General features: G+C 39.0%; 1 protein-coding gene across 31 annotated transcripts in view; it reads left to right on the top strand.

The window, feature by feature from the left end:
* ANK2 (ankyrin 2) overlaps positions 1-16,978 on the top strand; it is a 676,765-nt gene that overhangs the window by 298,588 nt on the left and 361,199 nt on the right. The gene's annotated exons all lie outside the window — the stretch shown is intronic.

Here is a 16,978-nt window from a genome sequence, read left to right as displayed (position 1 = left end):
CTTGGGAAATGAAGCAGTGGTTGAAAGATTCTCTCCACCCGCCCCCCCCCCTTTTTTTGTAACTATCCCTTTCAAGTAAATAAATAAATCTTTTAAAAAGAACTGCTTCAGGGCCGGCGCTGTGGCGCAGTGGGTTAAAGCCCTAGCTTGAAGCACCGGCATCCCAAATGGGTGCCAGTTCTAGTCCCAGCTGCTCTTCTTCCAATCCAGCTCTCTGCTGTGGCTTGGGATAGTAGTAGAAGATGGCCCAAGTCCTTGGTCCCCTGCACTAGCATGGGAGACCTGGCGAAAGCTCCTGGCTCCTGGCTTCAGGTCATCACAGCTTCGGCCGTTGTGGCCATCTGGGGAGTAAACCAGCAGATGGAAGACCTCTTTCTGTCTCTACCTCTCTCTGTAACTCTCTTTCAAATAAATAAAATAAATCTTTAAAAAGAAAAGAAAAAAAAAGAACTGCTCTCATTATAGCAATATTATATATATTCTAATTCATTAACACAGAACTATGTATTCAAACCAGGCTTAAGGAGAACAGTAAATGAAAATGGAAGGCAATAAAACTAAAATATATAAAGGAATTATTTAATAGTAATTTGTTACCAGTATGAAATTATGTATCTATCCAAAATCCATCACCCTCCATTGCAGAGGCTGGCTTTAATGATAAATAGTAGATGGTAATCTGTTTTGATTTTATCAAAAAATTATGACCATTGAAATACCTCTCATATAGAGACAGGTGAGACAGCCTGTTGTTGAACTTTAACTAGATCTCTTTTCCTTCATCAAGATTTTTCTCTGTCTAGTTATTTAGGTTAGCAGATCTCAGAAAGAGAAACACTTCTAAAAGGACACAACATTTTTTTTTTCTTGATCAACAAAAACAAAAAAATGAACCAATAAAAGGGGGAAAAGAAAACCTATGACACTCAAGGGAAGACTCCTTATAACAAACTGCCCTGCCAGAAGTTTTATTTCTAAGCAGTGGTCATGTGGTCTGTGGCCAGCAGATGTGAAGTACCTGAGGACAAGTCATTCCTGGTGTCTCTGCAAGGACTGTATAGTTTCATTTGTGAAGACCTTAATACTCTAAGGGGTATTTGTAATTAAACTCCATTTCCCAGCCTTACAATGAGCATACAATGAATGGCATTTTATATTATTATGTGAGGCTGAAAATATATACAATTTAGATGATTGGTTCTAAATATTTGTTGGGAGCTGCTGTTCAGCCTTCTGGCTAAGATGCCTGCATCCCATACCAGAGTACCTGGCTTCATTTCCCAGCTGCAGCTTCTGACTCTAACTTCCTACTACTGCAGGTCCTGGGAGGCAGCGGTGATGGTTCAAGTGACTGAGTTCCTGCCTCTCCTGTGAGTGACCTGGATTGAGTTCCCAGCTCTGGGTTTGGCCCTCACCAAACCCTAGTTGTTGTGAGCATTTGGAGAATGAACTAGTAAAAGCTGTTCTCTGTTTGCCTCACAAGTAAATAAATAAAGGAAAATTTTAAAAATTTAAATATATATATTTGTTGGTCACAAAATTTCAGGTCCTTTGATAGTTGTGAAAATATATGAAGAACATTTTATTTAAAATTTATTTAAAACACTTTTTAGGACTTAAACTGAAAGAAATCAATCTTCACAATTTGTAGTCATCCATGTGGATTTTTAAATATATTTCATGGTATCTTGGTCCCTCTTATTTTTAATAGCATACAGTTGATTGATTAGTCTAGGAATTTTCTTTTCCTAATATAATTATACAAAAGCTTAAATTCCTAGTGATCCTCTTGTTTTTCTAATTCTTTTTTTGAATAGTCTTTTTTTTTTTTTTTTTTTGACAGGCAGAGTGGACAGTGAGAGAGAGACAGAGAGAAAGGTCTTCCTTTGCCATTGGTTCACCCTCCAATGGCCGCCACGGCAGGCGCGCTGCGGCCGGCGCACCGTGCTGATCCAATGGCAGGAGCCAGGAGCCAGGTGCTTACCCTGGTCTCCCAAGGGGTACAGGGCCCAAGGACTTGGGCCATCCTCCACTGCACTCCATGGCCACAGCAGAGAGCTGGCCTGGAAGAGGGGCAACCGGGACAGAATCCAGCGCCCCAACTGGGACTAGAACCCGGTGTGCCAGCGCCGCAAGACGGAGGATTAGCCTAGTGAGCCACGGCGCCGGCTCTAATTCTTTTTTTAAAAAATATTTTATATATTTATTTGAGAGGCAGAGTTACAGACAGTGAGAGGAAGAGACAGAGAAAAAGGTCTTTCCTCTGTTAGTTCACTCCCCAAATAGCCACGATGGCTGGAGCTGTGCTGATCTGGAGCCAGGAGCCAGGAGCTTCCTCCTGGTCTCCCACATAGGTGTAGGGGCCCAAGCACTTGGAGGTCCTCCACTGCCCCCTCACCTCGGGCCACAACAGAGAGCTGGATCAGAAGAGGGGCAGCCAGGACTAGAACTGGTGCCCACATGGGATGCTGGCACTGCAGGTGGCGGATTAACCTACCGCGCTACGGCGCCGGCCCCTCTAATTCTTACTTTCATAAAGTACTCTCAGTTGTCCTCTATCATGTTCATCTTTTCCATGACCTTTCCTCAGTCTAACTTTATATATAACAGCATGAATTACTCTGTTATTCATGAGAGCAAGGTGTCATTCTGATCGTGTCACCTTTTATTTTTGTAAACAAGGCAACATGTACAAAGTAGCTACTTCCAGAAACTACTGGCCCCTCAGCCTTCTCAACATACACACCTCTGGATGTGACAAAGGAAGAAAGGGAGTATGCATATATGGGCTTTGGGAGTGAATCATGCTGGGTGCTCTTATACGCCACCTTACCTCTGCTACCACCACACACACACACACACACACACACACACACATTTATTTTTCTGATAGGCCCGTCTTGACTTCTATTCTTCACTTTGCCCACACAAATGCACATTTCTCTTTCCTTTGTGCCTCATGGACAGTCTCCAAACTACTGGCGCATAATGTTTCTTCTATTCAAAACTGTGCAGAGAATTAATCTCTGTGACACTTTCTAAGGCTTGTCTTCAATCATGCCTTCATTCCTTTACAATGAACACAGCTATCTCCTTATGCAGTTGTAATTAGCACTGTACATTATGTTTCTTGGCTTCTTGTGGATGGCAAAGGAGTACTTCTCTCTTTTTATTTGTGAAATTTGTAAACATAAATTGCTAAGCAGATCCAATGGTTGGAGGAAAGAAGTCTCATTCCAAGATCAGGAATTGTAAAAAACAACTTTGGCAATATGGATGTTAAAAGTAGTAGGAAGGCATGGACAGTAAAGCTAATAGCTCTGTAACTTTAAGTAGTGAGAAATGATATGTAAGTGAATTTCTGTTGATAATTTCACCTTTATGTAATGAAAGGACTTCATACATTTCATGGAAAATAGAATTAAAAGATTTATTTTGGTGTAAAATATTTTGAATTCCATGTATAATTTTTTACAATGTGCATTTTTGAGGACTATTCATATGCATCAGTTTCAAAATTGTTTGTACCAAAATAAAGTTGTCTCTTAATTCCATTTTCCATGAACTTTTTCAATTATCCTCATATATGAATTTTCTAATTTATAAAATTTAAACAGTATCAGACAGGTTAAATAAGCTGGTTGAGCATTAGAAGAATTTCTTGGTTTCTTGATCATTCATACTTTGATATTTGATAGACACAGAATGTGAGATATCTTGTTTCCTTCGTAAGTCTACTATAAGAAAAAATCCCCAACAACACATGTGCCATTGAAAATGGCCACTGACACTTGGGACTTGATAAATGGAAAGCAGGTGCTATCTAAAGGGGGCAGCTATAATTTAGCTCTACCTGTTGTTGCTATGTAGGAAGATGCGCACGATATTGCCACATGTGTATCTGAATGAAGTTGGAAATCAAACTTTTATGTGACATTTCCTGAAAATTTTATGTGAGTTTTAACAAACCAAAAATATATGAAAAAATCAAACACTGAGGCCATTTCTCACCTATAGCCACCTCAAGGATGGCCATGATAAGTATTCTAAAGTCCCAATTTCCTCTAAAATTTTTTTTTTGCCTAAGAAAGGTATGATTTTATGTTCTTTGAAACTGTGCCTTTAACTGTATCAATGACACATTGTGACTATGTAAAGACAACTGATCATCACAGATATCACATCAAGACTTCTGTTGGATTGAAATTTTGTAGGGTAATTTGACCTATAGAGATATTTCTAGTGGACAGAGAGCATTGGTAATTCTAAGGGCAACTATTTATAAGAAAATGCTTGACTGTGAAACTGTGGAACAAGCTAAAATCTGATTAGAAAAGATTCAATGGCATGCAAATAAAATTGACAGAATTAGCCAGAGAGGACAAGATTATGTCTGGAAGCACAAGGCAGTGAGGAGTCAAGGAGAAGGAACTTATCCATAATGGTGAACTCTGCTGACTGGCTTTTTGGAGCAAAGAAACAAAATGATTAGTACAGGGAAGAAGCCATTTGATTTGGCTGAGAGGAGGTTATTGGAAACCTTGGAAGGGGTGGTTCATTGCAGTAGTTGGGATGGTAGCCAAATGGAAGAAGAGTAAAAGAGTTAGAGGTGAGAAGTTGAAGTTCCAGAGGTATTCCATTTTCCAAGAGCCTGGACACAAAGAGAAAAGGGCTAGGGTGAGAGTTGGGGAATCCATCTGTTTCAGTGAAGATGATGTGTTGGATATGGGGAGCACCTGTACTTGCTTAACGTTGGATGGTGATACATCCTCTTCCCTGTCACTGGTACATTGGAAAGTAAGTGTCTCTCTTCTTTTGACTTATTTATCTGGTAACATATATGAACTTCTGTATGGTGTGAAAAACTGAAAGTTTCTTGGTGGCTTTTGAGTGGGATGATTAAAGTTATGAATCATTATTTACATTTACTCAAAAGTTCAATACCATCACTAACTGACAGGTTACAAGAAACACCCTGTTGTTTCCAGATCCATGGAACAAATCTTTAAAGGTGAGGTTGTACTTCAAGGAATATCACTGTGGGTCCAGTCTGAGTCTCTGTGGTTATTTTTGCTGATTGGGTAGAACCTGACCTCCACCTGTTTACATGCAGCTGTTCTACTGAAGTCAGAGTCTGCCCCTTTCTTGGGACTATTACTGGAGCTCAACCACATGCTCCTGCCCCTGGGACTTCAGCATTATATCAGGTTGCCAAGAGCTATGGAAGATCTTAGGTCCCCAAGTGTCTCACACCTATTTTCTTTTATTTCAGTTGAATGATGTGACACATTTCCCACTCCAAGAATTTTGTAATTCCTGTTATCCTACTTTGTGAAAAATTGAACACAAATCCTCTCTTAAGACAAATATCAAGCTAAAATTCTTCTTTTTATTGAAATTTCCTAAAAATCATAGAAACTTGGCTCACATATAGGAAGGAGACTAGTAGACATATTAGGAAATGGTGATTTTTAAACAAAATACCTTATTTTATTTTAGAATACAGTATTGTGTTGTTATGTAACATGGCATCATAACTGTTGATATTAAGAATTATATGGTGATATAAAATTTGTGTCTTTCCTACTTGTCTATTTCAAATATGCTTCACTCTGATAATGCTATTACGATAGGTGACTGATAGTCATCCATCCAGCAAACCCTTTTTAAACACTACGTATGGATTCTGTTTTTGTGGTGCTGGAAAATGGATTTGCAAATGTTTGTGTGTATCCAGCAGGACTTTATGGATAATTAAGCAATTGTAAGAGAGTGAGGCAAGTGCCATAATAGGGGAATGCAAAATACTGTCAGAGCACAGAGTGGGTAAGCAATTGTTCAAATGGGACAGGGGTTTCTCAGAGGAAGTGACCTTTGGGATAAGATTTGAAGGAGATGAAGGTTGTAGTTGAACAAATGGGTGTATCTGAATAGAGGGGGAAACAGTGAAACTGTTCAGAGGTCATTTAGGACATAGCAAATTAGAAAAATAGAATATTTTTAAATCTCATTCACGCACCAAGTATGCAATATTAAATACTTATTTTGTGCCTGACACTGTAGTAGGCACTGGAATTATAAAATGCAGAAGACACTGTTTCATGCTGTTTACTATGTAGTTGGGAGATAAATGCATTAGGTAATTGTCGATAGAATAGAGGCATGTTCAAAGGGCTCTGTAGAGCAAAGGAGGAATGACCAAGTATGTTTGGAGACTTGAAGGGGGAGATTTTGCAGCAACCTAAAAATAAGAAATCCTATTGTGAAGTTTTTGTTTAGATAACATGTTTGCTTAGAGCAGGTTTCAGGATAAGAAACCTAGAGTAAGTGATAAGAATGATGCTAGTGGAGCATATGGAATGTCTTTCCATTCTGTTTGGACCAAAAGGAAGTGCATAGTTTCCATGATGAAGAAAAACATTTCTGTAAGTTATAGGTTGCAGGAGATATGCCTTAAAGACCACCCACTTTTATTATATTTGCATGGCTTCCTCAGATAGGGGACTAAAGTGTTCAGCCAACTCAATCACTGTGTGTTGATATAAATTAGCATATAGGAAGGTGTGTATTCTGTTAGTGCAGCTTAGCTTCTAAAAACCTGGTCATATCTGGTACCAGCACCATGGAGTGGCTTTAGAAAATTAAAAGAAAAGCCTGGGCCCAGAGTATTCCAAAAGCTCCAGGGGCTTTTTACATATAAGTAAGGGTGAATGATATATTGCTTGTCATTGATTCCTAAAAAAATAATATTTTAAGAAAGCAAAATTATTCTAAAATGAATCATATGTGGTGATTTGGATATTAAAAATATAGCTATAAATGAATGTGTCAGAAAATTGTGTGATTTTTTTTTTTTTTTGACAGGCAGAGTGGACAGTAGAGAGAGAGACAGAGAGAAGGGTCTTCTTTTGCCGTTGGTTCACCCTCCAATGGCGCACCGTGGCCGGCGCACCGCGCTGATCCGAAGGCAGGAGCCAGGTGCTTCTCCTGGTCTCCCATGGGGTGCAGGGCCCAGGTACTTGGGCCATCCTCCACTGCACTCCCGGGCCACAGCAGAGAGCTGGCTTGGAAGAGGGGCAACCGGGACAGAATCTGGCACCCTGACCGGGACTAGATCCCGGTGTGCCGGCGCCGCAAGGCGGAGGATTAGCCTAGTGAGCCGCGGCGCTGGCTGAAAATTGTGTGATTTTTAAACAGACCTTAGGAGCTTAGGAAGCCTGCGAGGCCCACTGAGACACAGTGGGTGGGCATGATCTGCTCAGAATTATACATCCACTTGTGCCTGGCTCGTGCACCTCTTATTTTTGCCTGCACTTTTTCTCTGTATCTCCATGTCTCAGAATGACTGACTTATTTCAAGATCCCCCTCCCCAATTCTCCAAAATGCCCCCAGTAGATTAAAAATGTGTTATGGGGATGCCTGTTGGCTTGTTTTTAAATTATAAGTGAAAAGAGAAATACAGCACATAAACTTTGCCACTTGATTAATATCCACACAGTATTACAGTTTCCTCATTGTTCTACTTTAAATTGAAATGCATAATGTAGTTTATCCTTTGGTTTAAGGTTCAATTTTTCTCAAAAATGTAAACTGATTTTCTAGAATGAAAAGGCAGATTAAGACATATTTGATACGCTATGTGAACTGTAAATAGCATCAAAAGGCAAGAGAATATCAGTGTATAGAAAGCTAAATTGAAGATGAAGCATGTATTTCATCTGTAAAATGAAAACAAAATCACAAGATAGAACACTCTGTAGAAGAGTTTTTTAAAAAGTCAGATGATGTATGAGGGAGGGTTCAACTAGGTAGGTAATGGAAAGTCTTAAATTTGGATCAATTGATGTTTTTCTAAATGAAGTGGCCATTTCTAGCTAGTTTGGCTGAACTGTTTTAAGAGGAGAAAGTTTGAATCAAGAACCTAAATAATCCTCTGCAGATCAATTCCCTACTAAGGGTTAACAAGCAAGTGGATAGAATTCGGGGTTACACGATTTGTTATCTTTACAGGGCAAGGGAACATTGCATATGTTCATCAGATTTTACTTGTTGCTCAAATTAGATGAGCTCCTCCAAGCTAGAAATAAAATTAGTTTTACAACCAGAGAATAAAAATTCTGTAGAGAAGTATGATACCTGTTACAGTGTAAGTACAGGATTGGACTCAACACAAGAAAGGAAGAAAAAAATTGTTTATAAGCTAAATGTGAGTCAGCAACTCATTGCTGTTAAAAGAAAACAAAAGTCCTCAGCAGCTGACTGCAGTCTGTATTTTTTTTCAATTTATGAGTGGCCAATGTACCTAAAAAACTTAAAGAATGCAGAGTGTTAGAAAGTAATCCAAATGATGGAAAAGAAAGGAAAAGGAAGTCATAGAGTTAAAGAAGTTAATATGGTTGAAGCATGGTAAAAAAAAATACCAGATGAGGTGAAAAATTGTGTAGATGTGATTAAGAACAGCAAAGGATTTGTTAAAGACAGAAATGTCGATCATTACTGTTCTGTATTGAGGTGGAGGAAAAATGGGTTTAGTGAAAGCTAAAAAACATTTTGGTAGACTATTAGGGTGATAGGTATTAGAAGAGACAAAGACATTAGTAAAGTTACCATTCTGGAAGGCTAGACTGAGACAATAAATGATTTCTTTTCCATCACATTTGAAATATTTACTTGCTTAAAAAATACTCAACAGATAATTTGAACTGTCTGTTAGCTCTGTGACTAATTTTGAGTATGCCAAAAATTTATAAATATATTGTAATTTTTAATTTAAATAAATGAAGCTGTTAAATGAATGAAGAGCTATACAGCATTGTTTTTGGGATTTCTATATAGATGCTTTTAAAATTTAATTTTATAATTAATTTATAATTTTATAACAAATTAATTTATTAATTTATTGTAAAAATTAATTCATTAATTTTCATTTCCCATCCTTTGGAAATATTTTCTTTCTCTGAACCATCCATTCATCTTGCCTTGGATTTATTTATTTAAGGAGAGACTGGATGCCTTGGGGACTGTTGCAGAATAATGGGCAGATGGGCTGATTTCTTGCTTATTAGTAAGCTGCAATGATTTGACTTTAAACTTCTTCCTAAGAAATAGGAGCCACCTTAGATGAAGTTTACTCAGTCATAAACTATAATTAAAGATATAGATATTATATTATTTCCCCCTCCCACCCTGCTTCTATTTTTTTGGTGTTCTTGTTTGACTTGATGCCTTACTGTTATCACTGTTGAAATCTTAAGTAGACCAGTGGTTCATTCTTTTGTTCCTTTGTTATCAGTATGGGACAGATGTCACTGCAAGGTTTGGCAGGAGGTAGCTAGGAGAAGCTTCTCATTAAAGAATTGGAAAATCCCATCTGAAACCCTTTTTCCCATTATTTAATAAATGAAGAACACATGATAAACAGAGCAGTGAAGTTCCTTATATCAAGCGCAAGGGTATGCAAAAACTGCAGTGCACACCATGTGTGCTTTTTCTTTCTTCTTTTTCTTTTCTAAAATAGAACATTTGTATTTACTAAGGTTAGTAATGTTTATTTTGGGGTAAGTGATGTGTGATTAAAGTGTAGTTTAAATCCTCTATGAATGCAATAGAGTACTTTAGAAAAAAAGAACTTCTCAAACGAAAATATCTCAAGAATCCGTGGCAGGAATGTGAATGCTATCACAAATGAATCCAAGCATTATTTTGGTTCTAATTAACAGTTCTAATATGTACGACTCCTTGGCTATATGATTTGTTATCTTTACAGGACAAGAGCATGTAAATATGTGCAGCTTAAATCATAAGTCTTTTGGCAGGGTAACATGCAGAATATTTTGAATTCATTGCTTCACTTTTCTATCTATTTTTGGATTTGGTTTCTACATATAGAAAACCCATTGTTAGAAGATCTGTTCCAGACCAGGGTGGGAAGTGTGTGGGGACTTAAGGACATGAGTTAGTTATGAGGACTGTGAGATGGTGGGTGTAGGAGCTGGGGAACTTGTTGCACTGTCTCCTCTGCCACTCACTAGGGTTTGCCTTGTTAAGTTAAGAACTTGAGTGTTCTGAGCCATGAGTATCTTCCTGTGTGAATTGTGAGAACCAAGGGTAACTTCTTCATAGAGTGTTACGGTGTAGACTACAGATCATGATGTAGGTAAAGGCACTTTCTGAATGTCAAGCCCCATGGTACCAGTTTGGCTTCTCATTTGGGAATTGAACTCCATTTTCATATGGAGCCTACAGGTGATTTCAAAGTAATAAATATCAATCCTCTTTCCTGATAAGTCCTTCTCCAGCTACTCTTCATTCTAATCTTAACTTTTTAAACTGTTATTTTTAAGGGATTATGTACTACAAGGCTAGACCCTTGGATTTTCCAATCTAATCCTGTTGATTTTGAGGCTCTGGAAATAGTCTCTAGGTTTGTTTGTATGGTTCCTCAGTCTTCTACTTAACATTGAATAAAGCTGTCACATGGCTATGAAGTATTGCTAAAGGCAGCTTCTATTTTCCAAAATCAATGATACCAATAAAAGATTTAAAAATCAGTGTTCAAAGCAAATACTGTTTTACAATTAAACATCTTATTTCTTTTGTATTATCTGAAAGATAGTTACCCTGTAGTGTTCTCCTCTTGATAAAATAGTGATCCCAAGTTGCTTGAGATTGCTCATTCAAATACTTGCAGATAAATCTCTTCTGAAAGTACCTGTGGCTAACTTTCGGATGAAACATTCTCTTCCACAGGAAAGCATAGTTCTAGTGGAATCAAATTTTGGAGTGAGTTTTAGAAAAGGGTCCCAGTTGACATTCATTATATCATAAATTGGCTTCCAGTTCAGGAAGTGTGTGGAGCCTTGTGGAATCACATATACTACTCTATTTGTCCACATTTAAATTAGATTACATGTGAGAAAAGTTAATCCTTTTCTTATATTTGGAAGATATCATCTTTTTTTTAGAGATTTATTTGAAAATATTTTTTTGAAAGATTTATTTTACTTGAAAGTCAGAGTTAGAGAGAGAAAGAGAGGCAGAGAGAGAGAGAGAGATCTTCTATCCACTGATTCACTCTCCAGTCAGCCTCAAAGGCCAGAGCTGCACCTATCTGAAGCCAGGAGCCAGGAGCTTTTTCTGGGTCTCCCACATAGGTGCAGGGGCCCAAGGACTTGAGACATCTTCTACTGTTTTCCCAGGCCATAACAGGGAGCTGGATCAGAAGTGGAGCAGCTGGGATTCAAACTGGCACCCATAAGGGATGCCAGCACTGCAGGCGGTGGCTTTACCCTCTATGCCACAGCACCGACCCCTATTTTATTTATTTGAAAGGCAGAGTTACAGTGAGAGAGGGAGAGACATAGAGACAGACTTCCATCTTCTGGTTCATTCCCCAAATGGCTGCAATGTCCAGAGCAGGATGTTTGAAGCCAGGAGCCAGGAGCCCCCTACAGTCTCCCACATGATTGCAGTGGCCCAAGCACTTGGGGCATACTCAGCTGCACTCCCGGGTGCATTAGCAGGGAACTGGATCAGAATTGGAACAGCCAGGACTTGAACCGGCACCCAAATGGGATGCTGGCACTATAGGCAATGGTTTAACCTTCTATACCACAATGCTGGCTCCTATCCTCTTTTCTAAAGCAACTTGATAGAGATTTAAGAAAAACAACTTAGTCACCAATGTTAAGGAAGGATAACATCCAGCCTTGTATTGCCTGTGGTAAGAATGGCTCAGTGTGAGGGCTGGGGCCGTGGCTCAATTGGTTAATCCTCTGCCTGTGGCGCCAGCATCCCATATGGGTGCCAGGTTCTAGTCCTGGTTGCTCCTCTTCCAGTCCAGCTCTCTGGTGTGGCCCAGGAAGGCAGTGGAGGATGGCCTAAGTGCTGGGCCCCTGTACCCGCATGGGAGACCAGGAAGAAGTACCTGGCTCCTGGCTTTGGCTCGGCGTATCTCCAACCAAGGCGGCCATTTGGAGGGAGAACCAAAGGTCTGTCTGTCTCTCTCTCTCTCTCTCTCTCTTTCTAACTCTGTGAAATAAAAAAAAAATTAAAAAAAAAAAAGAATGGCTCAGCGTGTACCAGAATTACAACCTTAGAAATCACAGTTTAACCTTCTTATCTTGAAATTAAAGACAGATTCAGGTCAAATGATTTACCCATGATTGTAATTGAATTAGTGATAGATACAAGAATGGGATTCATGTCCTCACTAGTCATCCTGTAGAAGCAGACCAGAAATTCAAGGTCTGTAACAGCTTGATAAGGGAAAGACACTCCGGGATCTCTCTAAGATTCAGAGAAATACTTAAAGTCTCACACATCAAATAGTAATTTAGTGTTATTGTTCTATGTCTAGTTATACTTTTGGAGAAGAGAGATTTCTTTTTCTTACAATAGTTACTGATAATTGGAGAAAGACTTTATATATTCAGTTTCAACTTTGGTCAGATGGAAGTTGTCACCTCATTACTGCTCTCATCCAATGTTATCAAGAATTCCATTCAGATATGCAGCTATTTATGATTAAAAAGCAAATTAAATGGACATGTCCCACTTATTTTAAATGTATAGGTAGGTTCTGAGAAAGCATTGTAAGAAGACTCTGACTATCCATTTGTTGCTAGCACTTGACTCGTATGTTGTCAATCTCCAGCAATCATCTACCTTGATTCTCTTTTCTTAAAATGATTGCTTGATTGCTTGATTGATTGGAAAGACAGAGAGACAAAGAGAGAGGTATTCCATCCACTGGTTTACTCCCCAAATATCTGCGACAACCAGGGCTGAAGTCAGGAGCCCCAAACTCAATCCAGATCTCCCATGTGGGTGGCAGGGACCCAACTACTTTAGCCATCACCTGCTGCCTCCCAGAATGTGCATTATCAGGAAGCTGAAATTGGAAGCATAGCTGGAATTCAAATCCAGGCACTCCACATAGGGTGCAGAAATCCCAAGCAACATCATTTTAACTGCTATGTCAAACACCTGCCCCATTGATTCTCTTTTCCATGTTTCATCAGTCCTACTCCTTGGATACCTGGTGTTCTGAATTATAGATGGAGCTTTCTAAACTATCCTGAACAATGTGCTTTGGCTTCCTGACTAATGCTCCACCATCAGCCAAGTCTCCAGACCAAAGAGGTCAATCTAATGTGGGCACCTTCTCTTCCTGCTTGCTCCATTTTCCTGTGGGTATGCTTCCATGCCAAATTAGCTAACAGAATGGAGTGAATGATATTTTTGAGAAACAACTAAAAAATTTCAAAAGGAAGAAGCTGTTAACTCTAAAGGAAATCCTGTGGTAAATGCTAGAATAGAAAAAACTTGATGTTGAGGTGCATTTGAAAATGAAGATTATACCAAGGAGAGAAATCAAGATAAATTTTTATTGCATCACAAATGTTCCTTAGATTGGACAAGAGGAGGAATCTGCTGTTTGTATTTTTTGTTTAACTTCTAAGCAGATGGTGTTTTTCCAATTAAACTAATAATAACTAAGTAACCTTGATTTATCTGCAATCTTTTCAATTGATCTAGAAATGCACACTCTGTTGTGTGACCAGCATTTCTGGAAAGCATATATTGATAAGAAAAGACTGCAGCCAAAATGAAGGAACCTCCTGGGGGTAGTTCTAACCTTACTAGGTTAAAGTGAAAGAGGGAGCAGGGAGTTTGTGTTGAGAATACTTTTTTATGCATGTTCTTGAGGACAAGAATCATGTCTTGATTAACTCTGTATTTCTAGAGTAAAGGACAGAACCTGGCACTTAGCAGGTGCACAATAATTTTTGCTGAAGGAATATCAACAATATTTCTAGGAAAATTTAAAGAATGAGTAAATTACTTGTTTCTTTCCTTCCTAATGATGTCCTTCTCCACTTTTCCCCTTTTATGGCATAGGCTGCCATGTTGGAGAAGTATATTTTTGTATTCCACTAGAGTGTGAAATTCATTTTCCTATGGCAAAAACATTTAAAGTGACAGTTTATGTATAATTGAACACTGTCTTGAAGGGTAAAAAATGTTTTGTTGGCTATCTAAGAACACATCAAGTCACACATAATACAATTTCGAGGACCAAATGCATTCAAACTTTGGAAACCCAACCCTTTATTTGATCACTTACCTTTTTGAAATGGGCTTTTCATTATTCTACATGCTGTGAGTCTCTGGAAGAAATACCAAATACCAACAATCACTTTCTTAAGATTATTGTATGTATTTGAAAGGCAGAATGAAAGAGAGGTAGAGAGGTAGAGAGGTAGAGAGGTAGAGAGAGAGAGAGAGAGAGGTCTTCCATCCACTGATTCACTCCCCAGTTGGCCAAATCTTCTTCCTCTTGTATATAACTAGTTATCTTTTATATCTTACTACACAGATATGCATGTATGATTGCAGAGAATTTGAAAGAAATCTCATAGTTTCCACTTAAATTTGCACTGTCACAAGGACAATTTGGTATTTTGATCTACAACTGCAGATCAACCTGTATTTTGTGAAGTTTCATGTTGAGGACATAATTTTCTGTAAGTCTCTTATATTTCTGTACATCTAGCACACAAAGGCAATGATCATTTGTACTCTAGATTCTTTTCAAGGCCATACATATAGCAAGTAGCCTTGGAAGATACAGAAACAAAGGTCGGGTATGCTTAGTCTTCAGTATAATGAAGATTATGTCTGGAGCAAATTATAGACATACTTTCTGCCCATTATAAACGATTCAGGCTCCCAAACGTCAGAGTTCCTCTCCAGTACACCACACACTGAATGTGTAGCCATCTATTTAGGCCTATACACATTAAGTCTGAGATTTGAGAGCAAGGAAAACTGACCCAAGTGTGCTGTATGTACATTTTGTTTCTGGAGTTCTAGGAGTCTCATATCTCCTACTACAACCTAGGAAACTGTAGGAGACTCACTTGTTAGCTTGTAAATAGGATAAGATCTCAGGTCCTTCACAGTTCTTGACACTTCCTAGGCGGAGACAGTTATGGGCCCAGGAAATAATCTGGTAATTGGATAGGCATGAGTGAAATTTGAAATGCTGAACTCATATATCATTATTAAGAACTAAGTTTTTACTGGGTTAGATTCCTATAGTTTTAGATGGAACATCCCAAGAACTAAGTGTAGCATCTATGTTTGGGGACTCAAATGATTGAATTTGTGAAATAGTATTTAGCTGCTTACATCAATTCCACTCTTTTTTTTTTTTAAGATTTATTTTAAGCCGGCGCCGTGGCTCAATAGGCTAATCCTCCACCTTGCGGCGCCGGCACACCGGGTTCTAGTCCTGGTTGGGGCGCCGGATTCTGTCCCGGTTGCCCCTCTTCCAGGCCAGCTCTCTGCTATGGCCAGGGAGTGCAGTGGAGGATGGCCCAGGTGCTTGGGCCCTGCACCCCATGGGAGACCAGGAAAAGCACCTGGCTCCTGGCTCCTGCCATCGGATCAGCGCGGTGCGCTGGCCGCAGTGCGCTGGCCGCGGCGGCCATTGGAGGGTGAACCAACGGCAAAAGGAAGACCTTTCTCTCTCTGTCTCTCTCTCACACTGTCCACTCTGCCTGTCAAAAAAAAAAAAAAAAGATTTATTTTATTTACTTGAAAGGTAGAGTTACAGAGAGACAGAATGAGGCAGAGAGAGAATCTTCCATCCACTGATTCAATCCCCAAATAGCTGCAATGTCTAGGACTGGGCCAGGCTGAGGCCAGGAGCCTAGATCTTCTGGGTCTCCCATGTGGGTGCAGGGGCCCAAGCACTTGAACCATCTTCCATTCTTTCCCAGACCATGAGCAGGAGCTAGATCTGAAGTAGAGCAGCTAGGACTGGAATGGATACCCATATGGGATACCAATGTTGCAGGAGGTAGCTTAATCCATATGCCACAATGCCGACTCCTTCCACTCTTTATAACATTCAATATATTAGCTGTGCTAATGATTTTTATAAATTGACAAGGTGACCAAAGCTGTTCTTTGCACACTTATGCAGGATGAACTAGCAGGTAGATATTATGTAACTTTTTTTATAAATAGTCAATGTGACCAAATGCATGAACTGATCTTACTTACCTCTAAATTTTGCGTTATCAGCTGCTGAAATTCTCTAAAGAGGATTCTTCTTCCTATCTGAATTTCCAGGTTATCACCGTGTTAGAAAGGCCCAAGGCTTAATTTGTTCTTCATATTAAGCAGAGGAAATAATTAAAGTATGTATTTTCTGCTCTAGCTTTACTTCTAAGCTAGAAGCATGAATAAGGCCTGAATAGAAGAGACTATCACAAAGATTGAATGACAGAGGGCGTCTATCTTGTATACAGGCTTTGTTGAGTTCAGAATGAGTAGTATTGGATATTCCTAGAAATAAGCACAAAAATTAAAATCTGTACTGAAACATTGGGTAGTTAACAGATTAATAATTAATCTTGCCTCCAGCTCCATAATGTGCTTCATCTTTTTCTAGTGTGTTTGACGCTAAAAATGAATTATGCTTTCACTCCCTACAGGTATTTTTAGACAGTACCTCAAGCTAATTCTATGCTATGATATTCTTTTGTTTCCTTATTTAAGCTCTTTAAGTCATTTTTATGGTATAGTAGAATTGAGGTGATTAGGGGGTCATATATGTATTATATACGAGGGGAGGGGCCAAGGAGATTGTAAAGAGTGAATGAAGAGAAAAAGTGAAAACAAGCTGTACTTCATACATGAAAGATTTCCTATGTATTTATTAGACACCAGTGGCTCATGTTCAGGAAATATAACACATGAAATTCATCTTCAGAGATCAATAGAGACTTTGAGAGGAAATAGTAGAGTTTAGATCCAGTATTATGCAACTAATCATTCCAGAAATTAACATTAGTACCCTTTTTTTCATTCAACAAAACAGTGCCAGCACTGCAGTTCTCATCTGCAGAGTCCAGCCCCTGGGAAAAGACCCCAGGCTTATAGAAGGCAAAGTCAGGCCAACAG

The sequence above is a fragment of the Oryctolagus cuniculus genome, chromosome 8 (assembly GCF_051225735.1).
Source record: "Oryctolagus cuniculus isolate XC-2025 breed Fujian yellow rabbit chromosome 8, ASM5122573v1, whole genome shotgun sequence".
NCBI classification, from domain to species: domain Eukaryota; kingdom Metazoa; phylum Chordata; class Mammalia; order Lagomorpha; family Leporidae; genus Oryctolagus; species Oryctolagus cuniculus.
Note: the sequence above shows the minus strand (reverse complement) of the source record. Positions and strands in the feature narration are given on the sequence as shown.